The following is a 20,353-nucleotide window of genomic DNA, read 5'->3' as shown; positions in this document are numbered from 1 at the left end:
GGGAAACAATTCAACAATTCCTATATAAATTTTTTTACAGGGGAAACAATTCAACAGAAATTGGCTTAACAAATAAGGAAGACTTACTGCTCATATAACTGCAAACTCCAGTGGTAGTGTGGGCTTCAGGCATGGCTTGATCAGTGCTCTGGATCCATTTCTCTGCAGTTTCCTCATATCTGCCATCTTCCACGTGTTGGATCTAGCATCAGGTTCATTCCCAGTGATAATTAAAAAAAAGAACTCTGTCAGCAATCATTGGGCCTACTTGCCTCCTCATTCACACTCAACAGAGTGGGAATTATCAGAGAATCAATGAACAAACACCACTCTTTCTACTGAGCTTCATACTGATGCACGAGTTACTCGCACTATATCCCTGACATCACCACTGGGAAAAGGAGTGGGAATATAATGCTAGGCTGCTTCTAATCAGGGCCCACTCCCAAAGCAGGGAGTGGGAGGGTCAGTTTCACTCAAAGCACACTTTACACAAAGGAAGAGAAATGGGATGACAATTGAGGGAGAACTATAATGTCATGGTCTCTATTTTTCACATGAGAAAACTGACTATCACAAAGTCAGGGAGTGAACAGTAAAGTTTAGGTTAAACTTTGGGTCACTCTGACTTCAGGATTTGTTTTTAACTCCTAGGCAGTAGTTCCTCCCTATAAAGAGCTGTGTTCTTCAAAATAGGGAGGTGAGAATTCAAAAGGTACATCTCTCAATTCTTTGCAGCTGACATGAGAAGGTCATCACTTGCTCCTGTTCATTCATTTTTAACACCTAACTGAAGGCAATGGCAACCCACTCCAGTACTCTCGCCTGGAAAATCCCATGGAGTGAGGAACCTGGTAGGCTGCAGCCCATGGGGTCGCGAAGAGTCAGACATGACTGAGCGACTTCACTTTCACTTTTCACTTTCATGCATTGGAGAAGGAAATTGCAACCCACTCCAGTGTTCTTGCCTGGAGAATCTCAGGGACGGGGGATCCTGGTGGGCTGCCATCTATGGGGTTGCACAGAGTCGGACACAACTGAAGCGACTTAGCAGGAGCAGCAGCAGCAGCGACTCATTTTTAGCCTCACACTGAGTTTATCTTGTTCTTTTACAAGGACTTATCTTTCAAGGGGAAATTTTATCACTCATATTTCAACAAAAAATTTCATATTGGGAATAATTATGCATATCCACATGAGTATATAAAGTCCTCAGTACTTGAGCAATAACTGATATGTGTTCCAGGCTGCTACACCCTTGACAGGTCATTGGTACATAATGTCAGTGACAATGCCTTTCTCCCATGGCGCTAAATGGTATCTGCCTTATGTAGGACAGGGCTTCCCTGGTGGCTCAGTTGGTAAAGAATCCGCCTGCAATATGGGAGACCTGGGTTCGATTCCTGGGTCGGGAAGATCCCCTGGAGAAGGGAACAGCTACCTACTCCAGTATTCTGGCCTGGAGAATTCCATGGACAGAGGAGCCTGGCAGGCTACAGTCCATGGGGTCAAAAAGAGTCAGACATGGCTGAGTGACTTTCACTTTCACTTGTGTAGGACAATCATTATTGCTCACTGACAAGTTTCTATCAAAGAGTCATTCAGAACATAAAAACCTCATGACTCAAGTGAAAGCAATGCTGAGAGGTAGAAAGCTTGCCTTTCATACCTCCTATCTCCATATACCCTTTTCTCCTTTAAATATTGTTATCTGGTTCCCAATATATTGTGAAAGGAAATACTTGGACTTTAGAGAGTAGTGGTGAAAAACTGGCTCTTTCCTTTCCCCCAAGCAAGATATTTAACTTCTAGGAGCCCTGGCTTCCTGTTGGTAAATGGGGCTACCTCATAGAACATATTTTGTATTTTTGACAAATGCTTATAGAGAGAGCATGCCTTTTGCCAGTCACCACCATTCTTAGCACTTTACAAACATTAAATCCTCCTTCCAACACTCTGAGGTAGACAGTATCACGATCTTCGTTTTATGGCTGAGGAAACTGAGGCACAGAGGAATTAAGGAATTATCCAAGGTCACAGAAGTGCTGAATGGTAGAGCCAAGATTCCAACCCAGCCAATATGGCTCCAGAGTCCATGTTCTTAACTGCTCCACTTCATTGAGTTACTACAAGGGGTGAAGCAGACAGCCTATAGCAGGCATATTGGTTTATTTCAGATGCCCAGTATGCATTACAGCATCTCCCTTTCTTGTTCTTGAAAGACCCTTCCCAGTTATCAAAACACAAAAGACCAGATTTGTTATCTGATTACAAAAAAAAAAAAAGAGTTTGTGAGTTTACTGGATTTTTAAAAATCTTTTGGCCACACCTTGCAGCCTGTGGGATCTTATGCAGAAATAGAACCCATGTCGTCTGCATTGGAAACATGGAGTGTTGACCACTGGACCACTGGAGGTTTCTATTGGATTTATTTAAGCCTTTCTTGCATGTGTGCATGCCAAGTTGCCAGAGCGGTGTCCAACTCTTTGCAACCCTATGGACTGTAGCCGACCAGGCTCCTCTGCCCATGGGATTCTCCAGGCAAGAACACTGGAGTGGGTTGCCAGGCTCTCCTCCCGGAGATCTTTCCAACTCAGGGATCAAACCCACATCTCTTATGTCTCTTGCATTGGCAGTCAGGTTCTTTACCACTAATGCCACCTGGGAAGTACAAGCCTTTATTTTTTTTATTTTTTTATTTTTATTTTTTTTTCAAGCCTTTCTTAATTACACACAATTTTATGTGCTATTGAAGGACTTTCAAGTGTCAATGAGTACAACAGATAATTCAGGTATAATGAAGGCTTCTCACTCCAATAACCCTGGCTTATCACACTATTCCTGTGTGTACAGATGCTTCTTAGAGTCACCAATAACTTCCTGCATAGCACCTCAGTGTTATAGGCAGAGTGTTCAAGTTCTCTCTCTGCTTTCTTTGCCACGTGGAAGAAAGACATGGTGTGTCATTGCTTTGGCCAATGGCATATGAATGAAGTGACATGTCATTTCTGGGCAGAGCCCTTAAGAGCCAGTGTGATTGGCTATTTATGATAGCTAAGACATGGAATCAACCTAAATGTCCATTAATAGAGGAATGGATAAAGAGAATGTGGTACATATATACAATGGAATATTAAGCTAAGGCTAAGTTGCTTCAGTCATGTCCGACTCTTTGTGACCCCATGGACTGTAACCCTCCAGACTCCTCTGTCCGTGGGATTTCCAGACAAGAATACTGGAGTGGGTTGCCATTTCCTTCTCCAGGGGATCTTCCTGACCCAGGGATCGAACCTGGGTCTCCTGCATTGCAGGCAGATTCTTTACCGTCTGAGCCATGGAATATTATTCAGCCATAAAAAGAATGAAATAATGCCATTTGCAGCAACGTGGATGGACCTCAAGATTGTTATATTGAGTGAAGTAAATCAGACAAAGACAAATATCACGTGATATCACTCATATGTGGAATTTAAGAGACAAAAAAGGGTACAAATGAATTTTTCTACAAAACAGGAATAGAGATACAGAGGTAGAAAACAAACTTATCGTTACCAGGGGGGAAGGGGAGAGGACTAAATTAGGAGATTGGGATTGACATAAACACACGACTATATATGAAATAGATAACTAATAAGGACATGCTATACAGTACAGGGAACTCTACTCAGTACTCCGCAATGGCCTGTATGGGAAAAGAATCTAAAAAAGAGTGGATATATGTATCGGTATAACTGAGTCACTTTTCTGTACACCTGAAATTAACACAACACTGCAAATCAACTATACTCTTAAAAAAAAAAAGAGAGCCAGTATGATTGGCCTTTCTCTTCCCTTTTGTCTAGAAATCGCGGCTGCCCCTGAGAGTAGGGGCCCTGTGTCAGCCCTGGTGTCAGCTTGCACACCAAGTGAAGATGACACACAGAAAAGTGCCCAGCCAACCCACAGTGGATACACGGAGTAAGGAAGAGATAAATCTCTCCAGTGTCACACCACTGAGATACCTAGAGGCTGTTTTCTACAGCAACATCATTTACTCTGCCCTCAATGATTCACCAGGGGCCAGAATAAGGGGGCAGCATCCTCCACTCTCTCTCCTAAATTTGTCTTCTGTCTCCCTCAACAAAACAGGTAAAAGACTAAACTAGCTTCTGTTACTTGAGGCCCATTACCCAGAGCTGCTGGATGAAGAATTTCCCTCTGACGAAACCATCCCACTCAAGCCTGTCCCCTTCCCCAGCAAGAGCCTTCCCCCTCTTTTCCCAGGCAGGATATAGGTTCTCCTCCTGACTTTACCTCCCATTTTCTAAGAGTTCCAGTTTATACAGAGATAAAGCACTCCCCACCCTATGTTTCTCTGCCCCCTGTGCCATCCACGTCACTGTGTGTCTATTATTCCTAGGAGCAAGATAGCCCCAGGCCCATGAACCAGAGTCCCCTGGTGTCCAGATCTTTACCTCTCAAAACCTAGAATCAGAAATGCTGGAGACTTCTCTGGTGGCCTGGTGACTAAGACTCCGTGCTCCCAATGCAGTAGGCCCAGGTTCAATCCCCGGACAGGGAACTAGATCCCACACATCACAGCTAAACATTCCGCAGGCTGCAACTAAAGATTTCATGTGCTACAACTAAGACGTGGCACGGCCAAATAAATAAATATTTTTTTAAAAAAGAGAATGGGATATGCTGGCAGAAAACCACAGTGGCCAACAAAGGGCAGGAAAAAGGCAGGCAGCAGGTGAGTGAGGCTGTCCACTGGGGAAGGAAAGGTTCTTTGAGGGAGTTATATGTTTAATTAGGGAGATCACAGAGTATGGGATGTAGAACCATTAGGCAGAAACATGTATCCATCACTCTATGCAAAGTGCACACACACTTCTCAACTTTAAGGCCAAGACTGTTCATACTCCAGAGGCCATGACAATACCTGGAACGTAATTTTTTTTTAAATCAATAAATATTTGCTAAACAGAATTTAATTAATGATACATGGTATCAGTGAAAACTGCTGGCAGATCCAATTCCATAAAGATCTAAGAAAACAAAAAGAACATTGATTTTACTTCCATCCATATGAATTACTATATTTTACAAGAGCTTCTTACCACTTGTACCTAATTAGAGTAGAGCACAATAATGATCATGAATGTTATTAAATCTGTGTCAGACTACCTTTGCTGTGTGTTTTCTTTGATGACCAAGTTCACAGTTTGCTGCTCATGTAAAGTGTTTCTGGGGTCTGTTCAGATGCTTCCATCTTAAAAAATTTTTATGGTAACATTTTTCACTGATGTTCTACTGCATTGATTTACTTAATCAAAGTTGAAGTTTGCTTGCTTCTGTGAGCAATAACAGAATCTCAAATCATCACTAATATCTTCTTCTGGTTGTAATGGACCTATAGTTCTTAACCTACCGTTGTTTAGTCCTTAAGTCATGTTTGACTCTTTGCAACCCCATGGATTATTGCCCACCAGGCTACATATCCAAGAAAATTTCCAGGCAAGAATACTAGAGTGGGTTGCCATTTCCTTCTCCAGGGCATCTTCCCAACCCAGGAATCAAACCTGTCTCTCCTGCATTTGCAGGTGGATTTTTTACTACTGAGCCACCAAAGATGCCCTTTCAGTTCAGTGGCTCAGTCATGTCCGACTCTTTGTAACCCTATGGACTACAGCACGCCAGGCTTCCCTGTTCATTACCAACTACCGGAACCTGCTCAAACCCATGTCCATTGAGTCAATGATGCCATCCAACCACATCATCCTCTGTCATCCCCTTCTTCTCCTGCCTTCAATCTTTCCCAGCATCAGGGTCTTTTCCAATGAGTCAGTTCTTTGCATCAGATGGCCAAAGTATTGGAGTTTCAGCTTCAGCATCAGTCATTCCAATGAATATTCAGGGCTGATTTCCTTGAGAATTCGTTTGATATCCTTGCAGTCCAAGGGACTCTCAAGAGTCTTCTCCAATACTGCAGTTCAAAAACATCAATTTTTCACCATTCAGCTTTCTTTATAGTCCAACTCTCACATCCATAAATGACTACTGGAAAAACCATAGCTTTGACTAGATGGACCTTTGTCAGCAAAGTAATGTCTCTGCCTGTTAATATGCTGTCTAGCTTTGTCATAACTTTTCTTCCAAGGAGCAAGCATCTTTTAATTTCATGGCTGCAGTCACCATCCGCAGGGATTTTGGAGCACAAGAAAATAAAGTCTCTCACTGTTTTCCATTGTTTTCCCATCTATTTGCCATGAAGTGATAGGACCAGATGCCAAGCTGAATGTTGAGCTTTAAGCCAGCTTTTTCACTCTCCTCTTTCACTTTCATCAAGAGGCTCTTTAGTCCTCCTTCACATTTTGCCATGAGGGTAGTATCATCTCTGTATCTGAGGTTATCGATATTTCTCCCAATCTTGATTCCAGTTTGTGTAATCTTGATTCCAGTTTGTGCTTCATCTAGCCTGGCATTTCCCATGATGTACCCTGCATATAAGCTAAATAAGCAGGGTGACACAGAAGCCCTCTACAGGATATTTAAAAAGCCCTTTACAGGATATCAAAAGAAGCCCTTAACAGGATTTTTAAAAAGAAGCCATCCTTCTCTGTTATGGCACATCCCATGCTGGACTCCTGTTCCTCCATCCTATCCTACGTCCTCAGGGAATTCTGTCACAGTCTCACTCTAGTTCTCTCTTGAATTCCAGCTCCATTTTCTCAGATGCCTTTAAAATATCTCCAATTTCATACCCCTATATCTGGACTCATTCCTTTCTCAGCTTTCTCAGTTTTCCACGGCGTCACATTCTCTCCACTACCAGGATAGAAGCCGTGTATAGGCTACGCTTTCCGTCCTCACTCCCTCATCAATCCTGTTGCTTCCTTGCCACTTAAAAGTTGCCGCACGTACCTCTTCCCCTCTAGTCTCTTTGTCCCCACATAACACAGGCTAACACCCGTCCTGAATGATAAAGGAACCCTTGAGCTCTCCTATTTATACTCCATCTGGGGAGAGCCTGTGTCAGTCAGGGTCTGGTAAAGAGACAGAAGTAAAATTAAATAAATAAATGACTTGATAGTAAAGAACAGGGCAACAACGTTAAGGTATCACAGAGGTAACCATTATAAGTAGCAGTGACCACTCCTAAGGCTATGAGAACAAACAGAAGAAGCTGTAATTGTTAAAACTTAGCGAGAGGGTCTGCACAGAGCTGAAGAACTCAGACCTCGGAGGAGGGGTGCTGTTCAGCTGGGCTTGGCATCTCTGAGCTGCAGAAGGACTCTGTGGGGCTGGGACACCAGACCTCTGATTGGAGGGTGCTCTGTAGCTGCAGCTGGTGTTGTAGGCAGTGGGTTGTGAGAAAGCAGGTTCTGCAAATGTTGGAAAAACTTCTCTATGGATTCAATGACTATTTCTGGAACCAACTACTACTACCAGGGTTTGTAAAGAAACAAGGCTGGAGTGATGCTCCCAGGGATACAGAAAGCAAACAGGAAGCTAAGAGGAAGGAGCAAGTCTCTCATTCTCCATCAGCACCCACAAATGGCAGAGCCTCACAGAGGCAGCTGGCAAAGCCAAGTCATGCATGGAGTCCCTGTCCTGAGATCACTGAAGGAAAATAAGCTGGAAGACAAGAAATGGCACATGATGATGTAACGAATGAAGGCCATTTCATCACGACTCTCATCATCTTAACTTCTTCTGTCTCAGGTCCAAGTGCCAAACCCTAGAACTAACTATATCTTCTGTTCCTTCTTCATATTTCCAACCTTATACTCAACAGATATTCTGCTTGGATCAATTTGTCTCTTGACTCTATCTGATCCACCCACCCTCAACTTTTTACCAGTGCCATTTTCAACTGCTTAAATTATCTTGCCAACTAGTTTACAGTCAAGTTCAGCCAGCAGTCAAAACTCTGTAGCCATTTTCACATCCCTTCATGAAGTTCAAGCCTGGGCTCACTGCGGGATTTCCTCTGCCATATTGAGGGAAATCCATCTCTTCCCTTAGAAAGAAGATCCTTTAAAGGAGGGCTTTCCAAGCGGCACGGTGGTTAAGAATCAGTCTGCCAATGCAGGAGACACGGATTCAATTCCTGGGTCGGGAAGATCCCCTGGAGTTGGAAATGGCAGCCCACTCCAGTATTCTTGCCTGAAAAATTCTGTGGACACAGGAGCCTGGCAGGCTACAGTCCATGGGGCTGCAAAGCACACACTTACCTTGCCAATAGAGGAAGAGCGGTGCACACTGGAGCGAGGCGTAGAAACACGCGGAATGAGAGCTCCATCAATATATAAAACTGAATACAGTCCTCCTGAGAGCCCCATGGAGAGATGTCCATCAAGACAGGAGGCCCGAGCTTTGCTCTATCACACCCACGGATGGATTAGACCAAGAAAACAAACCAGAACTCCAATTTTGCTCAAATTCAAAACACCCCCCTTCTTGAAATTTCCATTGTCTTCCCCCTACTATCCAGGAAAGTAAGCCCTAAATTTCCTTAAAGGTTAGCTTTCAGACTTACTGCTTCATTTTTACCAAGAAAGCAAGCCTCTTAATTTTTGGTAGTGTACATAAGGAAGGATTAAAGTGTGGGGTTAAATTTGAATAGAATGGTTTAAATGCACACTTGTCCTCACCTAGAGCAAATCCTATACCCAGAGATAGCAACAGTCTCTCCTTAGTCTGGCAACATTTTTTTAAATTGGTAAAACTTTATACTATTTTAAGGAAAAGATAGTGGCATAACAATGTTTATGTTATGATAGCATTTTTATTTACATTGGAGAAGGAAATGGCAATCTACTCCAGTATTCTTGCCTGGGAAATCCCAGGACAGAGAAGCCTGGCAGGCCACAGTCCATGAGGTCATAAAGAGTTGGACACCACTAGCGACTGAACATGCACGCATATTTACACACACACACACACACAAAGTAATTCACTTTACAAAAGATCTGGAAGGATATACATCAAACTCTTAAAGAGGTTTTTCTAGGGAGGGGAGTTGGAAGGAAAGATAGTATAGGAGGACTTGCATTTTTCATACTATATCTTTCTGTACTGTGTGCATTTTTTATAATGCCAATGTACATATTTATAATTTTAAAACATTTTAACGACAGACTCCAAGTTACAAGTGATCCAATTGTGGAGGTCAGAATAGACATCGGAAACAGTCTAGTGGAAATACTGGAAACTCGATAAGCTCTTTTCAGAAGTATGCTGCATTTAACTGCTTGTTTACAAAAAAAAATGAAAAATTAAATTCAGTAGATCAGTTTGTACAAGCAGCCAACTGCTCTTTATCTACTGACATGTATCAAAGTGTATTATTACTGAGTAGATTTCAAAGGAGACCTGACATCCCTAAAACATTATTTTTGAGCTTTTCTGTGGCTAAAAATTGTGGGAGTCTATACAAGGCAATCTGCAGTGTACACTTTGGCACACGGCTGAACATTTGAACAGAGCAAAGATCAATGCGAAGCCCGTTATCCGTGGGTTTGGCAAAGTGTTTAAACCTGTTTGGGTTTAAGTATTCAGAATGATGAAATGTTAGCCCGTCTGAGACTACTTCAGCCTTTTTTCAGGTGCGATCTCGACAGCTGTGTAAAGGATTTATGTAAGTTTGGATGAATTCAAACACAGGTGTAAAAGATAAAAGGCAAGTGGAACAAATGCTCTACCTATGATCATTTTTCCATGTTTGGCTGTCTTATTTGTGCCTGTTGATTCCAGTACCCTTTCATGCAACATCTATCTTATGAGTCATCAAAAAACACCACCTTATTTTAATTTATTGCTAATAAAGAATGAAATTTTGAACAAAATTATGCCCAGTTCTTCTCTCTAAACTCAACTCTCTTATTCCCTTGTGTTTCTTCCATCTTTGCTCCACAGCCTTCAAATAGATCACTTTGCCTCCCTCAATCTCCCTGACCTATAGATGGACTTAGCAGATCTTAAAGGGTGTCTCAAAATCACACTGCAAAATATTTCACTTAATCATTGAGCTGTGTTATTGAAAGGCTTAATATTTTGTGTCCCCAGTAGAATTTAAGGTCTGGGGAGTAGCACAAAGTCTTAAATTCTTTGTTCCTTGTCATATCAAACTTAGTATTTACTGACTGATGTCAGGTCTGACATAATTCAATACTTAAAATTAGATTTTTAAAATTCTATACTCCATGAAAAAAAAAAAAGAATTGTTTAAAAGAAATTTGTCTCAGTTTTGCAACACCATGATATGCTAAAATGAATTCAGGGGACTTCGCTGGTAGTCCTGCAGTTTGGAATCCACCTTCCAAGTCAGGGGACCCGGGTTGGATCCCTGGTTGGGGAACTAAGATCCCACATGCCACAGGGCAACTAAGCCCATGTGCCGCAACTACTGGGTCCCTGAGCCACGAGCAGAGAGAAGCCCGCTCACCACAACAAAGGGCCTGGGCGCTGCATGGAAAGATCTCGTGTAGTGTCCGAAGATCCTGCATGCCACAGCTAAGACCTGACACAGCCACATAAATCAATAAATTTTTTTCTTAATGAATTCAGAATGAGTTGTTCCATTTTTGCCCAGATTTTGTCTAAAGTAAGGGGAATCTCCCCCAACACAACCAAGATCTCACCATTGCATTAGATAAGAGTGGCCCAACAAAAGTGATAGCCATGCCTGACAGGAAAACAGGACAGAAAGGAGCAGGGTCAGAGCTGAAGAAAAATACTGATCGATCCACTGTTGCTGCCCTGATTTGTTTATAAGCTCATGTGCTAACAACAATTTTAAAGTCTTCTAGAAATTCTTGCAAGTACTCGGGGTCCTGCATGAAGCAAACAAACAGCAAAACACAGAAGAGAAACAGGTTATATATGTACCCATTTTTGGATGCTCAAAGCTTTAGACAGGATGCAGGATCCCGGATTCTGCTTCAATTTCTAGCTATGTAATTCCAGAAAAAGCTCAATCCCTGCACCTCTTTTACCTCATGTGAAGTCAGAATAATAAATTCCATTCAATTCACTTCTGAAACAGTTATGAGGCTCAAATGGAACAAGAAACATAAAACTGTTTTTGCAAAATGTTGAGCACCATAGAAGGTCATACTTTCAGTATCATTTTATTAGTTCATAGACAAAAAATAAAGCATAATTTTATTTGCTCATAAAACTGTATTTAGCATTGTTATTGAGGAAAACTTTTATTACTTTAATAATTAAGGAAGTGTTTGGGCTATTACAGCATAAATCATTCTTCTAAATTTATTTACTGCATTTAAATGTCTAATTTTTGTTGCAAGTGGGATTCTTAGTGGCAAAAGTTGGACATTTCACATCTACTCATTTCTGGCAATATGTGAAAGCAGGGAAAATTAAAATGTAATGAAAGCACAAACATTATAGTAGTAATTTTTATTTACTTTTCTAATATTTTGAAAACTCTACTGCAGATTTTTTTTTAAATCCTCTTTTCTAAAAGAAAAGCTAAAAGTACTCATAGTGTCTAACTTTGGCATCTTGCTATCTGCCTAGTGATCTCAAAATTTTGAGCTACTGATGTGCAATCTCTTCAGATTTGTTGTTATTTTCTTTTATTATCTTTGTGGATTTCTAACAATTTACAGTTATTGATTCCTGGGTCTATCTTATTCCTAAACATAAAACTGAAAAAGACCTTACCAAAACCTTTCTTTGAAAACTTCTTTATTCCATATTGGGGTATAGATTAGCAAATAATGTTGTGATAGTTTCACAGCTATCACACACAAACATGTATCCATTCTCGCCTAAACAACTCTCCCATCGAGGCTGCCACATAACACTGAGCAGAGTTCCATGTCCTTGTTGGTTATCCATTTTAAATATAGCAGTGCCAACACCTTTTTTTTTTTTAAGGGAAGGAAATGGGTAAAAAAAAGTGAGGGTATAACTAACTCAACAAAGTACTGAAAAAACCAGGATCAACCAGGTCTCCTTACTTGGTCCTTGTACTTTCTAGAACACCAACCAGCTATTCTAATTTGATTGTTTCAAACAAAATCAGCTTTCCTTCATGTGCATTAAATGACAGAGACCCCAAATTAGAGAAGATACAATGGGTACCCCCCTGGAAGGAGATGTTAGATGCCAAACTGCATCCTATGCCTCTTGAAGCCTCCTTTATTACATCAGTTATTTTCTAACCCCAAGTCTTATACTTTGCTCCCACCATGGGCCTGACCAGCTTAAAGCCACCTCCTGGAGAAGGCTGGCTAGCCATCCAAATCACCACCAATGCTCAGTTGCCATCACCTCATCTTCATTTCCTGTGTTGACAATTGTTTTTCTATATATGCCTGTCTTCCACCAAAACACAGGCTCCTTAGGAGCAGGGTTCCCGTCTATGTTGCTCGTCAACCATTTTCCAACACATAAAATACACTTGATAGGGACTTCTCTGGTGGTCCAGTGGCTAAGACTTCACACTCCCAATGCAGGGGGCAGAGGTTCCCTCAAGCCACAGCTAAGACCCAGTGCAGCCAAATTAATTAATTAATTAAAATGATTTTTTAAATACACTTGATAAATATTTGTTGAATGAATGAATAAATGAATGAATATGCTTCTTACTTTATAACTATATCATAACTTGCATTTCTGCCTTATATTTTAGTTCCAGAAGATTGTCAGCAGCATGAATTCACCTAGAATAAGATTCTTCCTATTTGCTTTCCTATTGCCTGGGTCGGGAATATTAATAAAATATTTCATTTGGCTTTCTTATGTATTTATAAGAGAAAATACACTTCTGCTCATGGGGAAAGAAATATTATCTTTGCCCTCTAATTGGACAAGTGTGCTAATTGAATCAATATTTCCAATTTTGGGAAAACAAAAATTTGTCTAGTACTCAAGGAGAGATTTTTTTTTTCCCTTCCTTCCCAGCCTTAATGTATCTAGACCTTCTGTTGTCTTTTGCTCAGAAGTCCTTTCTCAAAATGTTCCTCTTTAAAAGCTTTCAAGGACATACCAGTGCTCTTTAGTGTAAAGGCTATTTTTAAAAGAGTGGGGGGTGGGGAGGAGGGAATTAAAACAAAATGAAAAGATGGAAACTTTTTGCCTGTTTGACTTGTCCACTTGGTGCTGTTAAAACACAATGGTTTTGTCTAACCCACTTATCTCTGGACAGACACTCTAAATAACCCCCACTCTTCACAAGGAATCAAGGGTTTCCTGCAACAATAACCTCACCTACTTAACCAGCATCTTTGAAAATCTGTACAGAGCAAAGACCACTGAAACAAATCAGCTAAATGTTACTCATTGAATAAATTAATATATAGTGCTAGGATGCTGATTCCTGACTTTGCCTGATAGTAAAACCTGAGCCAACTAAGGCAAGACAGAGAGTATGAAGTTCCACCCGCACCTTTTCTTTTGAAGCGACCCCAAACCTTCAAGCCTGCATTTCATTTGGGAAAATCTTTTGCTAAAACCGCTTCCCATATGCAACCCATCTGGAGGGCTATAATCTAGTCTTGCCTGCAGCAAACCGACAATAATGATGCTTGCCTTTCATCACAGATCCCCAAGCACTAGACAAACATTAATTAATGCCCCCAACACACCTGTGAGGTAGGAAAGTATTATTATCCCTGGCTCACAGATGAGGAAATCCAGACACCAAGAGGTTAACTGGCTTGCCTGAGGCCACAGAGTGAGCTAAGAACAACGGCAGAACTTTCCACTAACCCTCCTCCCTCCTGACAAAACTTTGAGATCAGCCCCCTCTGCAGAACTATTTCTAGCAGAGGTAGGCTATAGCCAACCGTATTTATCATTTTCACAGTAAGTTTAGACCCCATTCCAGATCATAAATGTATTCTGTGCCCAAGAATCTGAAAATGCCCTTTTTAAAGTATCCTCTAATCATCACATCTGACAGGAAACAATTGACTTGCTGCTGCCAAAGTGCAGATAACATCTACTGAGCGCCTACTGCATGCCAGGCGGGCTTCCCAGGTGGCTCAGTGGTAGAGAATCTGCCTGCCAATGCAGGAGACATGAATTCGATCCCTTGGTGGGGACGATCCCCTAGAGAAGGGAATGGCACCTCACTCCAGTATTCTTGCCTGGAAAATCTCATGGACAGAGGAGCCTGGCAGGCTACAGTCCACGGGGTCGCAAAGAGTCAGACACAACTGAACAACTGAGCACACACAACACAACACGTGTGCCAGGCACTGTGATTTCAGTGTTGGCTCCCCTCTCCTTTCCAGAGAACTCAAACGTGGCTCCAAGAAAATAGCAATTGCAACTTTAGGGACAAGTGGAAATTAGAAACTAAGCTTGACTTCTCTCCCATCGAGAGTTTGGCAAGAGGGATATGAAAATCACCAAGAGAAGCCCCAAAGTGAATGACATGATTATTATACACCAGGACCGCCCTCCTGCAGCCCATCCTATCTTTTATTTTTTATTCTTTTTCCATCCTATCTTTTAAATTAGCCTATGAGAATTTCTACCATGTACAATCCTAGTTCTATAAATAACAAAAAATGACTATTTGTCACTAATTACCTTTTTTTCCATGTCCCAGGCTTTATATATCACTTTTAGTTTTTGCCATCACTTTCAAAGAATTTGTTAGTATTCGTCTCTCATTTTATGAATAAGGAAATAAAGCTCAGCATGTTGGATAACTTACTAGCAAGTGCTAGATGAAGCATTTAAAACCAGGTCTGGCCACCAAGTCCATTCTCTCAACCATAATGTCTTACTACTTTTTTGCATGCATGCGTACTAAGTCGCTTCAGTAATGTTCAACTCTTGGCGACTCAGTGGACTGTAGCCCACCAGGCTCCTCTGTCCATTGGATTCTCCAGGCAAGAATACTGGAGTGGTTAGCCATTTCCTCCTTCAGGGGATCTCCCTAACCCAGGGATCAAACCCACTTGTCACATTTCTTGTATTAGCAGGCGGTTCTTTACCACTAGCGCCACCTGGTAAAGCCCTTACTACTTCTTTACTGAGGATTTATGAGGTTTCTCTTCATTGATCATCTCTTTTTTCACTCTTTCTTTATTCACTTACATCTTGTATGAAGGCTATTGAGCAGCAGCTAAGTATCCACAGCATGAGAATGAACCTAAATGCCAGACTTTCCTGTCAAAAATCTCCGCTTCCCACTGACCCAGGGGTAGATGGCTCACACCACACATTCAGCTTTCAGACTTTTGCTAACCAAACCCTGGGGAGACTATCTTTTGATTCTGCTACATAAAAGAGTCCTGTTTGAAGTCGAGCTTCTTATTGAAAGAGCACTGAAACCATTTTCATACTCTGGACCTCGTATCTGGTTTGAGTCCCTGATAGCAACCTTAAGCTTCTGTGTAATAACTAGTTCATTTCTCCACCCATTTACGTATCAGTTTAGGCTGCAAGTATCCAATTAACGAACTCAAACTGTCAAACAATAAAAAGAACATATTGGTTAATTAAGTGAAAGGCCTGCAGTAATGTGGGCTTCAGATATGGTGTGATCAGGACTCTGCTCTCAGACTTATTCTCCTCTTGTTAGATTGTAGATTCCTCACTCTTCAGATCCTTTCACCCATTCTACATCAGACTGACCTTCAGCCTTCTCTGACACTTTATGCTGATTCTTTTCCATAGCTCTCTGAGTCTCAGTTAAGAGTGCTCTCTCAACTGTCCCCCACTTTCCAGGGCCCAGTGTGACAGGAACTCCTCTTTGGGGCAGCTTTTTCTGTCACCCAACCTATCCAGCCAGCTTAGCTGGATAAGATTAGATTTCTGCATGTCCTTATTCAGTTAAGCTTGATTTTCTTTAATAATCCAGGGGAGAGTGAATTATTGTGTAGCAACACATTTGACCTGGTTTTGTTTCCTTCAAAACAGCAAACTCCCCTTTGCCGCATCAGCCTTGACTTTATTCTGTGAAATTATTTTCTAACTGCGCATCCTCCAACATTCTCTACTTCAGTCAAAACTTGATTTGAATTATAACACAACATAGTTCATTTTTTAATATCTTTTGGGGTCTATGTCAGTAAATACATAGGCTTGGAACAAAACTGTGCATAAGTGGGCACTTCAACGCTTTTTAATCAAAAGCATGGTGATGTATTTATTTGCTAATTTGAAACAGTACAACAAGGATACCTATGCCATTTATTGAACACTTACTATGTTGCAGGAACCATATTAACCACATTAAATTATATCATCACACTTAAATCATGTAATGACCCTATGAAGCAAGAGCTATTATTATCCACATTTTATAGATGAATAAACCAAGAACTTAAGCGATTGTCAAAGATCACACAGCTAGTAAGTGGTGCAGCCAAGACTTGAGCCTAAGTCTGCATGGCATCTGAAAACACATAACAGAAATTTTCTAGGCAGTGGTACCTTACCAGGAGTCACAAAGGTAAGCTTCCCAGAGCTACACAATCTATCTCAGATTGGATGGGAAAGAATATGTATTAAAAGGAAAAAAAGTCAATGCAGAGCTTCATTTTTTTCACCTTTTGGAAATAATCAGAGCTGCTCAAACTCTTTCCTATTACCCATTAAGTATTAATCTCTAGTAGCCAAGCAGAGAGTCAGGAAGACCCTTTCACTGAAAAATTCATAAACCAGAAATTCTACTTGCTTAGAAAATTACAGCATCCAGTGTAACACACACACATATAATAGATGTGATCTCAGCAAAGATCTTGGGCATTTTTTGAATTCTAGCATTTTTTTCTAAATCTGAAAGCAGTCTTTAAAGGCAGGTTCCTTGATATACATATAAAAAGCCAAGATACCCGGCCTCTTCTCACCAGCTGTTGCCAATCCCCTGCTTGTAGTGCAGAGTTAGAAAAAAAGCAGAGTCCGCCTTGCTAATAACAGCCCCAGCACTGAGGGCTGTCGATAGAACACATAACGCTGAAGCCACCAGCAAAGGGTGTTTGTTTTTGCCATTTACAGTTGTACAATCGAATGCAAGGAGGCTAGGAAAGGACTCCAAAATCCACAGCCATGCTCACACTGCGCCACCTGTAGGCAGAACCCGGTAATCTCCATGAACACCTGAGATACAGAAAAAGGCCTCTTACTCACCAGAAACGAGGGAATAAGCCTGGAATTGAGTGGGGCCACTGAGACAAGAGCACAAGGTCAAGGGTCACCCTTGTAGGGGGTGGAGGAGGAGCGGGTCTACCGCACACCACCATGGCGTTTGAACGCTGCTGCCAAAAGAAACATCTGTATTTCAAACTTCCATTATTGTAAAAGCCTAGAAGTCTAGTGTGGTACATGTATTTGGGCATATTCTTATTATGGGGGAGGGGTGTTTTAACCTTCCTTCAATTCTCACTCTATCTGAAAAGTAGCTTCAATTAGCTATAACTGGCTTCACCAACCCATTGACCACTTTCAGCATTAGGTTTCTTGACTTAAAATGTAACTCAAATCCAGAAACTGTGTGAATTCATTGTTTGAGTATGTGTCAAACTCTGAGTCAGAGCTGTCCTATTCAACTCAGTAGCCACAAGCCACATGTAGCTACTCAAGTTTAAATTAATTAAAAACAAAATTGAAAATTCAGCTTTTCAGTCACAAAAGCCCAATTTCAAGTGCTCAATACCCATCTGTGACTAGTGGCTTCCATAGAGATAATCCAGATACAGAATATTCCATCGTCACAGACGGTGATGTTGAGCAGTGCTGATCTCTAGTCTAGATCACCAGGCTAAGAGATTCCCCAGCTAGAGATTAAGGCTGTGTATTACAGATATTAACTGCAAAATATACTTCCTACTTGTCTGAGTTACCTTGAATTCTACTTTCATCGATTCACAATTAGCCATGAGCTAGTCCTTTAGCTCAAGTATAACTCTCTACAAGCTGCGTGTACCAGAATTAAGTTCAGCTGTGTGTGACAAAAGCATAAATTAACAGTAACTTAAACACACAAGGGCTTCCCTGGTGGCTCAGACGGTAAAGAATCCGCCTGCAATGCGGGAGACCTGGATTGGATTGGTTGGGAAGATCCCCTGGAGAATACCCACTCCAGTTTTCTAGCCTGGAGAATTCCATGGACAGAGGAGCCTGCTGGACTACAGTCCCTGGGATCGTAAAGAGTCAGACAAGTCTGAGCAACTTTCACTTTCGCTTCAGAAAGCATATGAAGTTCTCTTATGTCCAAGTCCAGAGATCAGCAGTCCAAAGCTGGTACAGCAATTCAATTAATTCAGTAGGGACCCCAGTTCCTTTCTCCTTCACGTTGTTTGTCCCCCACAAGAAATGGACTCAGTGGCCAGGTCTCAGTGGTGTCTAGAGCTTGATATCTGTCTTCCAACCAACTCGAAGGAGAAAAGGGAAGGAGATGGATATCATTGAAAAGATATTTCACTAAGTCAAAAACTTGAAAGATATTTCATTAAATCAAAAACATTTTTGCTTGCATCCTATTGTCTAAAACGTAAATACATTGCCATGTCTGGCTATGAGTGAAGCTGAGGAATGTGGTCTTTATTTTTGTGGCCATAAAATTAAGGATATTATTACTATGGGAGAAAAAGAGAATGACTATTGGAAAGTAACCAGGAACCCTCTGCCATGCTAATAAGTGTTGAAAAATGGTAAAATGGAGACATAAAAGGAGACTCAAGAGAATCAACTTCCCTAAGTGCAAGTAATATTGGTAAAAGTTGGGGGGGGGGGGTGGAGTAAGTATTGAATAAATAAAAATCTCTATGCTTTTGGTGATTTTCAGTGATCTGTATTTTCTTGGTGGCCACCAAGTACTATGATTTAAGGAAGATCTCTCCTCTCCTCAACTCTCTTTCACAGTGCTCAGAAATCTTCATTTAACTTTCTCACATGGCTCAAAATGCCATCAACAGACTTGTTACTGTTAACAAGATCTTTACAAAATTTAAACATTCCTGGGAATGTAGAATATCTACTCATTCTCAATTTATTATGAATTAGTCAAATCCAATTTCTGATTTCCAAAGAAAAAAGAATTTTAAATTGAAATTTGGGGGGAAATAAGGAGAACAAGGAAGAAGAAATTTTGCAACTTCTCGATTGGGAAGACATGAGAAGAAAAGCCTTCTGGGTGTTTTGTAGAGTGCTGGAAAGCTGAGGAGCAGAATTAGATCACTGGAAACTTGGGGGTGGGAGGCGATCAGGATGAAAGAGCTGAGGCGAAAACAGAATGAAGGGCACCAATATGAAGTGAGAGCTGGGAGGCATCAAAGATGAATTTCATTATCTTAAAATTTTGCCTCAAGTGGAGCATGAATATTACAATATTTACATGGCTTCTTAGCAAGATACACAAGGAATGATCGTTCTTCTATTTAGAAATTAAAAGGTATATAGGAGGTTAGACATCAGTGTTCGTTTAAGTTTATGTTTTATTTACATTGAACAGAAGGAAAAGAAAGTCTATTATCTATTGTCCATTTTATCCATTATTAAACACCCCTTTCTTACTGTTTTGGAGTTGTGTTATCTCATTCACTTTTGATTTTAATATAGTTGTCATACTTTTAGAGAGTCTACCTAAAAGCAATTAATTACAACAACAATAGCATTTAATAAGAACTTGAAGGAAAATACTATTCAAAGAACTTAACCTCTATTATCTCATTTAATCTTCACAGCATATCTTAGAGATAGATATTAGTATACTCATTTGACAGAGAAGGAAACTTTCAGGGCATCAGAAAAGTTAAGTGACTTACCTGATAGAACACAGCTAGCGGAGGCAGAGTGGGGCTCAGACCTATAAAGCCAAGGTCCAGAGTCTGTGCTCTTAATCCCAGTACTTAAACACTACCTCCCTACTCGGTGTTTGCCGAAAAACATCAATGATTCTCAATTAGATCAAAAGTGACACATGAACAGGCCATATGCTGTACTCCTTTCTCAAAAAGGCACGTAATTGACATGACTTCTGACTGCTTCACACGTTCATTTTGAAGAGGAGCTGCCACCTCCTCCTATAACCTTCCTCAGCATCTTTCTCCCCCGACTCCCCTACCTCCCCACCACAGCCACCATCACCACCACACCATCTCCTGACAGCAACCTAGGTGTTTTCTGTCAATGGTGTCACCTAGTGGTCATAAAAAGGAACTCGTTTATTTAAGGTCCCTTTTCTGCACCCTTTTTTACTTTCCTCTTCTAGGATTTTTTGGCAGAACATAATCACCTCTTTTAAGTCATCATTCACAGGCCATCCAACTCTACCTTAAATGATCGTTTTCACTCCTATACATTCGCCCGCTTTAACTTCCTTTCTTCTCTTCCTTTCTGTCTCTGAAGGAAGATCTCTCCCCAACTCATCATTTAT

The 20,353-nt window shown here is 41.0% G+C and overlaps 1 long non-coding RNA gene across 1 annotated transcript in view; it reads right to left on the bottom strand.

Moving 5' to 3' along the window:
• The window catches only part of LOC121819984 (uncharacterized), a 54,159-nt gene extending 34,137 nt beyond the window's left edge, over nucleotides 1-20,022 (bottom strand). The window contains exons 1-2 of the long non-coding RNA XR_006060395.2: nucleotides 19,743-20,022; nucleotides 88-202 (exon numbers count right to left, since the gene is read on the bottom strand). This is a non-coding gene — a long non-coding RNA (uncharacterized LOC121819984). The remainder of the gene's footprint in view (nucleotides 1-87; nucleotides 203-19,742) is intronic.
• Nucleotides 20,023-20,353: the final 331 nt, after the last annotated feature.

Source organism: Ovis aries, chromosome 7 (assembly GCF_016772045.2).
Source record: "Ovis aries strain OAR_USU_Benz2616 breed Rambouillet chromosome 7, ARS-UI_Ramb_v3.0, whole genome shotgun sequence".
NCBI lineage: Eukaryota > Metazoa > Chordata > Mammalia > Artiodactyla > Bovidae > Ovis > Ovis aries.
The sequence above is the reverse complement of the archived record's forward strand: the minus strand, read 5'-3'. Positions and strand labels throughout refer to the sequence as shown.